This window comes from Camelus dromedarius, chromosome 33 (genome assembly GCF_036321535.1).
Source record: "Camelus dromedarius isolate mCamDro1 chromosome 33, mCamDro1.pat, whole genome shotgun sequence".
NCBI lineage: Eukaryota > Metazoa > Chordata > Mammalia > Artiodactyla > Camelidae > Camelus > Camelus dromedarius.
The window spans coordinates 11,276,889-11,286,487 of record NC_087468.1 but is presented as its reverse complement, the minus strand read 5'-3'; positions in this window follow the sequence as shown (position 1 = coordinate 11,286,487).

Below are 9,599 nucleotides of genomic sequence, written 5' to 3'. Positions count from 1 at the left end.
TGCTGGCCAGAGGGCAAGCCCTGCGGAGCTAAGGGGCCTGAATGTGAACTCACTGAGGGCAGGGGTGGGTGCTGGAGATGCTGGACCTACTTTAGTGGATCTTTTCACCTTGGTTTCACACAGGTCTCTGTGATGGGAAAAGAGGCCTGTTCTAAGAGTGGGTAGAGGTCCCAGGAGAGTCAATATGAGACATCCAGAAATTTTTCTGAAAAGCTTCACATCTCGACCCCTAGGAGGGAGTGCAAGAATTTGCAAGCTGGTGGAGAGGGAACAGAGGGTGCAAATGCACAGAGGCATGAGGGATTTCTTCAATGATCAAAGAAGGGCCTACTGGGGAAGGTGAGGGAGGCCGCACTCACCTCTGCCAGGAAGCCCCAATGAAGGAGGGTCAGGGACGCCCTGGGCACCCGGCAGAGCCTGTGGGGCTGGAGAAGCCACCCTCCCCTCAGTCAGCCCTTTCTGCCCTTGGCTCCTCCTCGCCCCTCTTCTGGGGAAAAGAGGAACTAAGTAGGGGCTCGGGGCTTTCGGGGAGGCCCGAGGGGCCAGCGATGCTCCGGTCCTGGAGCTCCCTGCCTGGCAGTAATTTGGGCCCCAGAGAAATATTGGCGGCCTTGGCTAACCGAATTATTCTTTCGGTTTGAACCAGCTCCCTCTTTTGACTCAGATCCGGCTGAGCAAGGAAAGCGCTTTCCGAAACCCCAGCCCGTCCTCTCCAGCTCAGCGAGCCCAGGGGGAGGGGGGCGGGCCGCGCGGCGGGTCCCGCTCCCGCAGGCGCTCCGGCCGCGCTCCCCGCCCCGCCTCGCGCCCCCACCTACCGGGGCCGGGGCTTCGGGCCCTGGGGCGGCGCCCCCCGCGAACCCCGCAGCTCCGCACCCGGACGCGAGCCGCGCCGAGGGTGAGCGGGCGCCGCGCGGACGCCGGCTTCCCGGAGCGGGCGAGGCAGCTCTTGCGCCGGGCGCCCTCCCGGGTGGGTGAGGACCCGCGCGCGAGCTGGGTTGGAAAGAGAAAGATGCCATCACTTCCCCAAAGCACGTGCTTCAGGCACCGAAATAGAAAAAGAAAAATGCTTGGAAAGAATCTGATATTTCCAAGCGAGCGTCGAAATCGCCGTTCCGGGAAAAGTCAGTCTTGTGGGACTTCCTTCCACTAAGTTAACCGCTCGGAGCTGTTTATTTCAAATGACGCGAGAGGGTGGGCATCGTGAAACTTTTCAGGGTTTAGTGCTCGCGACCTCCACCCCCATCCCCGGAGCCCTCAGTCCTCGGTGACTCTGCAGCGCGCCCTGAGATTTCCCAGCCCCCGATTTCAGATCCCTGGGGCCACACAGGGCTGCCCAGCTGTTATTCTGCAGTTTCTCGCGCAGCACCCACTAGCAGTTCTGCTTAATGCTCCTGCCACTGACTCACAAGGGCAAGAGGGGATTTCTGAGCTGTTTCAAAACTTAACCAGAATATTAGGAGTTTCAGGCAGCCCTTGTTTATTTAAAAAAAGAAAAAGAAAAGCCCCAAAGCCAACAAAATATGATACATTGACACACAGAGACAGAAGGAGGGAAGGTGGGGTGGGTAGGGACAGAATACCCTGTGGGCTGTGTTGGAGCTGGACCCAGAACCCAGGTTTCCTGTGCCCCTCCCCCGTGCTGGCTCACCCCGTGCCTTTTGCTCTGTGCTGGGCTGTGGATAAAAACTAATATTTATGGAGACCTTCCTCACGCCAGGCAGAGTTCTAAGCCCTTTTAACTCATCTAGTGCCCCATAACTGCACTAGCAGATGTGAGGGCTATTATTTCATCACACCCATCTTACAGATGAGAAAAGTGAACATGAAGAGATTGATCTGGGGCACTTGGTCTTCTTAGGGAGGGTGCCCATCACTTTCCCCATTCTGCAGAGGCAGACCCCACTCAACCACAAGGAGGCCTCACTCACCAGAGTGAGGCTAAGGGGTGTCTGGAACTTCCCTCTTGCAGAGACCAGTGGGTCAGGGTCTTGGAGATTCTGAGTTCCCAAGGGAACTGAGGAGCAGCTGCCCCCTGGAATCCAAGGCCCCAGATCCTACTCAGGGCCCCATCAGAGGGTCCAGCAGCAATGGGGAGACCCAGTGTAGGGCCTCTGATTCCAGCTGCCAGCCTGGGGCTGGAGGGATGGCATGATCATCAGACTGACAGAGTTACCTGGCTCTGGGACTCAGGGAAGAAGGGAACATATGTGATCTCAAGGCCAAAATATCCCAGAATATCCTGTCCTTGAAAAGTAGGAAGAGCTGCCCTGGGGAAGGGCTGGATGGTACATAGTGATGTGGGGGAGGCAGTGGGAGGAGGTGGGAGTGAATATCCTGCCCCTTCCTCTTCCCTTCCTTTCCTTGTGTGTCCTTCATCCCCCTTCTCCACTGAGCACCTACTCTGTGCCTGCCCTCCGAGGCCTCTTACTTCCCCCTCTTTCTTCTCAATTCTTTTATTCACCAGCTCTAGGATCTCTTGAACCTACCGTGGGACCTCAGACAAGTCCCTTCCATCTCTGAACCTGAGCCTCCTCTCTGGAAGAGCAGCAGCCTGGGGCTGTGGCCCTGCCAGCAGCATGGTGCTGGCGAGTAGGAAGCCTCTATCACTAGGGACAGAGTTATAGTTGAGCGTGTACGTGTGTGCTTCCATGTGTGAGCTCTGGGCTCCTCGGCATGCAGGTTGCACATGCAGATGCACAGGTGTGTGTCCATGGGTTTGCACGCACGCTCCTGGGTATGCAAGAGCAGAAAGGATGTACACTAAGTGTGGGGGAGAATTCAAGCTCTTGGTTGGCAGGGTGGGAAGGATGGAGGATCTGGGGTGTTGACAGGACCATTTAGACCTGTGTTCCAGCACCTGCCAGGTGCTGTTTCAAACATTGCTGAGGTGTCAGGAAGGGAGGGCAGGCCCCCCTGTGGCAGTCACAGGGTGGATGCACCGAGAAGATGAAAGCAGAGGCCTGGCCTTCAGGTATAAGATTGGCTGCGGGGAGAGGTGCAGGGAGAACATGAAATTTCTAAAGGATCTTGAATTCATGGAGCCAATGGTCCCCAAATTCAAGCCTGAAAGCTTTCATTCTGATATCAGCAAAGTCTCATGAGTTCATCCGGGGAACAGGAATTACAGCGGACCACCCTGCTCCCAGCCTAGGCTTCCAGTATTGAAGGGGTTAATGGGGCCCATTCAGGCTGAAGATGAATCACTTACCTCGCCCACAATTCCTCCCAGCATCCTGGCATCCTGGCCAGACCCTAAGACCCCACTGGGGACCTCAGGACCTTGAGGCTACTACCTGAAAACCTAAAAAAACTAATGAGGTCGAGGAGCGGTCTCAGGGCCCAGCCCAGGTCACTGAGGCCAGGGCTTGGGGGGTACACAGAATAGAGCTGTGCAGAGGGGCCAGCAGTGTGACCAGGGCCCTGTCCACTGGTACAGGGAGGATGCCTGTTGTGGTCACAGATGGTTGGGTTTGGGGGGATTTACTTAAGTATTTACTTCTTTCTTCCAAGGCTTAGAAGCCACAGAATCTGCTTGCTCAGAGGCTGTTTTCACATAATATCACCAACGCAACAGAATGACCATTTGTTGAAAGCCTACGTTATTTCTAACCCTCACAGTAATCTTGCAAGGTAGGTATTGCTAACCCCGTTTTACACGTGGGAAAATTGAGGACCAGAGATGGTGAGTCACTCATCTAAGGTCACCTGCAAGCGAGGGCTAGGACTGGGAAGCAGTCGGCCTGGTTCCAGAGCCTGGGAGGTTCCTGTTGCAGCGGACTGGTGAGACTGAGTGCAGCCTCCTGGGAAGTTGTGAACCTCTCTGTGCCTCCCTCTGCCCTTCGGTGAAAAGGGAATTTCAAAAGTGTCCAAATCATTGCAAGAGTGAACATGTGTAAGGAGCTTAGAGCTGGGTCTGGCCAGCCTCAAGTGTTCAGCTGTAAGCTTGAGTTACTCTATACTGCCTTGGGGACTGGTGTGGAAAGCCAGTGGGAAGTCTCTGGGCCCCAGTGGCCCTATCTGCCAAGGGTCCAATTTAGGGTCGCGGAGGGTGGGATGACACCTGTGTCCAGCTCACAGCCAGGACCCAGCTCGTGTTGTTGGCCCTGGAGGGGAGCTGAGGGGGCAGGTTCTAGAGGCAGCTTCTGGATCAGCTTGCCCGCCTCAATCCATCACAACCCTGACCTCAGGACCCCCAAAGCCTTGATGACTCCTGCAAGTCTCGGGCAAAATCAGCAACTGCCTGGACGTTAGGTCCACCCGCACCCCCCAACTCCTCTCCAATGTCCCCAGGCCGGTATCCAGCCCTTTGCTCCGACAGTGGGCCTGCAGCTGTCAAGATACGAACCTTGAAATCCAAGAGAAAAGGGGGACACTGAAGAAAAGGGAACCCCAATCCCGTCTGGCCTAGTCCCCTCTCCCTCATTCACCTCGATGGACACCGATTCTCTTGAGAGGAGGCAGCCCCAAACTTTTCCTCGAAGCCTCTAACAACGAGGTAAACTGAGTCCTGGCGGACCGCTCCCCCATCGCTCCGCTAGCTGGTTACCAGGCGGAGCCCAGGGCCCAGCTGTCAGGGAGCCGCCGTCCAGCCCCCGCCCTGGGGCAGGGCCGAGCGGCAGAGGCGCGCCCGCCGCGCCCCCTCCTGGCTGCGTTCCCGCTCCCGGCCCCTGGAGCCTGCCTCTCCCCCTCTGATGTAAGCTGATATTTTAATTCTCTTACAAGGAATGGTGTTTAGAGAAATGACTTAACCGGATTACTCATCGTCTATAATGACTTGGCCTGACTCCGAGGCTATTCCTAGACGTGACGCTTGAGGCTTTGATTCTTTTTCTTTTGCTACTTTTTTTTTTTTAATACCAAGAAATGAGTCTTGCGTTTGCGGCGGCCCCGCCCCTACACGCCCCTCGCACGGCATCCTGGGAGATGTAGTTCTCTCGGGACCCTGCGCTTGGCCCCCTCCCCCTGTCCCCGACCCCGCCCCAGGGCCGGTCCCCCGTAGTGCGGGTGTGGGGCAGGCAGAAACAAGGAGTCCTAGGAACCTGCCCGTAGTAAGCAACGGCGGCAGAAACCCTGGTTGTGCCGCCTTCGGACAACTCCCAACCGCTGTGTGCCTCGGTTTACTCATCAGTCAAATGGGAGACAGTCAACAACAGAAGATTGAAGGCTTTGCGGAGATCTTATTTTAAGTAAAAGCGCTACACAGACCCCACATTTAAAAACAAAAACAAAAACAAAAACAAAAACCAACAAACCCATGTCCAGTGCATTTGCACTGCCCTCCCATCTAGACTTACCATTTGGTGTCACAAAGAACCGGGCTTTGGTTATCCACGTCTCCAGGGTTTACTTACAGGGAGCTGGCCCAAGTTTGCCTTTCCTTGCTCCTTACTGTTTGCGCGGATAAGCCTAAAATCTTGTCCAGCGCTTAATCTTTGCTCCTCAGTGTCCTCAACTGTAATATTGGCATAAATCTAGTGCCCATTTCATAGGGCTGGGATGACACTAAAGGAAATAATGCTTGTGAGATGCTTGGTGCAATGGCTGATAAACACTGGTCGAAGGTACTGTCACCTCTCCCAGCACCAGGCCGTGCCTCAGGAATTGTTTGCAGAAGGAGTGGCTGATCCTCCGCACCTATGGGGTGGGCAGCGACGATAGCTTCTGCTCCACGAGATCAGAGCCTTGTTCTGGTCGTGGCTTCCTCCCCAGCGTCTAGCCCAGTGACAGCACATAGTCAGGCCACAACCAATGTCAGATAAATGAATAAAGCGTTACCCCTGTTTCACTGATGAGGAACCGGAGGCTGAGAGGTCGAGTGGCTTACACAAGGCCATTCTCCACGCCCCCTGCCCCACGGAAATTGACTTTTCGCCCTTCAGGCTTAAGAAGCTAGAATCTCGGGTTTCCACCCGGGTAGGACCCCCCCTAGTGGGAGGGGCTCCCAACCCAGGCCAGGCCCAGCCCAACAGAGGATGTTGCTGCGGACTGGGCTGGAGGGCAGGGCTGGGGGGAGGGGTTAGTGGGAAGAGGCGCCGCCAGGTGTGGATGTGCCCCCAGAGTGGACAAAGCTGGGGAAGCTAGAGTTCGCATGCCCCAAGGGAAAGCTCTCAGATCCCCCTCCCAGCGCCACCTCCCCATTCCCTCACCCCCAGCAGTTCCCCAAAGGCCGAAAGCTATTCTTGGCCTTTTCTAAAAGAGGCATTTGAAGCCATGAGCCAATTTTTTCCATTCCTGAGCTTGGGTATCGTCTATTTCGGGCGTTTGTTGTTTTCCATGAGTTGCGAATGCCACTGTGAAGCCGGCCTTTCCTGGACAGCTAGCACGAGGGAGCGAGGCAGGAGCCAGGCGGGGCCAGCGGTTAAAAATACTTCCCGCTTCATTTCTCCTTTGAAAACAAAGCCCTGGGGGCCTTTTGCAACTGCCGAGCCTGGGAACGGAGCTTCCCAGAGATGAAAACTGGCTGTGCACTATTTCCCGAGTGTGCTGGATGGGTTATGTGGGTCCCAAAAGCAACAACACTGACTTGCTGTGTGACCTCGGGCAACTCGCTTAACATCTCTGGACCTGCTGGTCTTTCCAAAATGAGGCCAGGTGGAAAGATCTTGAATGGTTCCTCCAGCTCTGAGAGCTCAGGGATGAAGACCACCCCCACCCCACCCTGCACCAGGTTTTATTTCTAAAACTGGGCCCCAAAAGGGTGCTAGGACATGGAGGGAGGAGCAAGGAGAAAGCAACTTTTAAGCTCAGTTTTGAGAACACTTTGTGAGCTCTGGAGCCCTGAACATGTTCTAAGGGAGTCCAGAATGTTCTCAGAGGATCCACTTGATTGTAAAAAAAAGACCGAACACCATGAAGAAGGAGTAAATAAAGGCTGTAGTAGATCCACACCAAGTCATGGAGCCTAGCAGCTATGAGAGATCTGTGTTCGGACAAGGAGGGATCTCCAAGACATACTGTGTAGTAAAAAAGCAAATTATAGAATGGAACAATTAGAATTGTATCACTTTTAAAAACACACACATAAAACAAAGTTACATATTTCTCTTCACTCTGTATTTATGAAAATGCATAGGGAAAGTTCTGGAAGATTTTGCCCCCTCTGCTAATAGTCCTTATCTCTGAGTTGGAGAGGGAACTGAATTTGGAATGGTATCAGAGAGGACTGATTTATTTGCAATGTCTTTACAGGAAAACATTTTACTAATGCATTTTACTAATGCATTCATTAGTGGTATGTATGTGTGTGTTTGTGTATGTGTGTTTAATTGAGACACAGACACAAAGACACTGAGGGCCTGGGTGACTCCTCTTGAGCCACCCTGGGCTGGGATCCGATGGTTGGAGGGTGCAGGAGGTGGGTGGCTGTGGGCGGGAGGTGGAGGTGTGTGAGACAGTGGCTTGAGCAAAAGACGTGTTTATGCTTTTAGGGAAGCAAATGGAGATGTCATTCCTCTGCAAGATTTATTGGCCGTTGTAAATTACTTTCTATTGCAAACAGTTGCCTCCGGAGGCAATTAAATTTAGATCATATTGTTCCCAGGTTAGCACAGGCAGGTGTTGACTTGCTGAGGCTTTGCATAACAGCCACTGTCTGTTAAGCTGAGAGTGTGCTCGGCTGCCTGGATGGCAGAATAACTCTGTCCCGTGGGGGATGAGCTGCTGCTTTTTCAGGTAGTGAGTTCCTCATCATAGCAGGTATCCATCCAGGACAGTGGGGTTGGCCTAGACTGTGACAATGGGCAGCGTCCAGGTCTCTATCCCAAACCTTGGGTGAGCAATCCTTATAGAATGGAAGAAGGTGAGACTCATAAAGCATCCTAATGGCATTCCACTGTAGCGTCTGCCCACAGCCTCAGCTTTCCTGGGGAGCTTGTAAGCTTGGAAGTGGGGTGCACTACTGTAATCACCATTATAACAATTGTTCTAACAATAAAAAGATCGTGGTTTCCAGGGGTTTAGGGAGAGGGAGGGAGGGAGGGAGGAATGAATAGATGGAGCACAAGGGATTTTTAGGGCAATGAAATTAATCTGTATGATACTATAGTGGTGGCTACATGTCATTACACATTTGTCAAAACCCATAGAATGTACAACATCAAGAGTGAACCCTAATGTAAACTATGGACTTTGGTTGATAATAATGTGTCCACGTTTGTTCATTGATTGTACCAAATATGCCACACTGATGAGGGATGTTGAGGGTAGAGGGGAGTACATATGTGTGGGTGGGAAGGGCTATGTGCAAACTCTGTATTTTCTGCTCAGTTCTGCTGTGAATCTGAAACCGCTCTAAAAAAATAAAGTCTATTAATAAAAAAAAATTGTTCTAGGCAGTTACTATTGTTGATGATGTGTCTGTTACCAAAAGCACAGGCACTGGTTTTTTACAAACCAACCCGTTATTAGGTAGACAAGGGAGCCCACAGCGTTGTCGGCTCTGGGCTGAGTCTGGGGAGATCTTCTATCCCAGAGCCAAAGAGTCACCAACCTACAACCCTGGTCCATTTGTTTAGGGTGATGGCCAGGCGGTAGTGGATGCAAACAGGGTTGGTGGGTGCCTGGGTACAAGGTCTCCTTAACCATCTGTGTTTCCAGTCTGCGCCAAACTCCCGGATTCCAGGCCTCAGTTCCAGCTACCACTGGACATCTCGCTGGCCCACCACATCTTCACCAGCGCTCATGTCTTCCCCCTTACACTTTCTCCTCCTCAGATGCTAGTTCCTGATTCAGTTAACAGCCCTGCCAAGAGATGGCTGAGCGGAATGATTAACAGAGCCTGTTCTAGAACCCCAATGCCTGGGTTTAGCTCAGGCTCCACCACTTGCCAGCTGACTTATCTGAGCTAATAAACCCTCCAGAGGCTCAGCTTTATCCTGTAAAATTAGGAAATGCATAGAGAGCTGGTCGTATTAAAATTACTCAACAAAATTGTGTGTACCTACTGTGGGTTAGGAAATAGCTAGCCACATGCTGAGACTGTAGGCTCTTTTTTTCAAACTGTGGTAAAATATACATAGCATAATATTTACCATTTTAACCATTTTTAAGTGTATAGGTAAAGGACATTAAGTACATTCATGTTGTTATGCCACCATTACCACCATCCATCTCCCGACCTTTTCATCTTGCAAAACTGAGACTCTATACTTATTAAGCACTAACTTCCTAGTTCACCCTGCCCCCAGCCCCTGGCAAACACCATTCTATTTGTCTCTATGAATTTGACTCTAAGTATTTTATATAAATGGAATCATAAAGTACTTGTCGTTTGTGTCTTGTTTATTTCACTTAGGAGAATGTCTTCAAGGTTCATTTGTGTCGTGGCGTATGTCAGAATTTCCTTCCTTTTTAAGGCTGAGTGATACAACAATATTCCCTTGTATGTGCTTACCACTGTTTACCCATTCATCCATTAATGGATGCTGGGTTGCTTCCACCTTTTGGCTACTGTAAATGATGCTTTCAGATTTTGGGTTCTCAAAGCCTTGGTTTCCTCTTCTACTACGTGAGTATGCCCAAGTTACTTCTCCCTCCAGCAGAAGCCCTGCCGCAGCTGGCTCAGCATCTCCTCTGGCCCCCACTCCACCCGAAGCCTCCTC